The sequence below is a fragment of the Geospiza fortis genome, unplaced genomic scaffold (genome assembly GCF_000277835.1).
Source record: "Geospiza fortis unplaced genomic scaffold, GeoFor_1.0 scaffold130, whole genome shotgun sequence".
Taxonomy (NCBI): Eukaryota; Metazoa; Chordata; class Aves; order Passeriformes; family Thraupidae; genus Geospiza; species Geospiza fortis.
This window is the reverse complement of record NW_005054300.1, coordinates 10,880,373-10,880,612: the sequence shown is the minus strand read 5'-3', so window position 1 is coordinate 10,880,612 and position 240 is coordinate 10,880,373.

Genomic DNA, 240 nt, shown 5'->3' with positions numbered 1-240 from the left:
GGGCGACGAGCGGCCGGGGATCTCAGCTGTGTGACCTGGGCCGCGGAGAGGCCTCTGGCGTAGCCCGGAGTCTGTGTCTGACACCCGGTGTCCGAGGTCAATGCTTTCCTCCTAGACCCCTGCTCTTTTTCACCATCCCACGGGGTAATGCTGTTGTGCAGACAAGCACACTTGGGACGTGTGTGCAGCGCCATGCAATGGGCAACAGCTTCTGAAACTGCGCAGAGCAGAAGAAGTTTC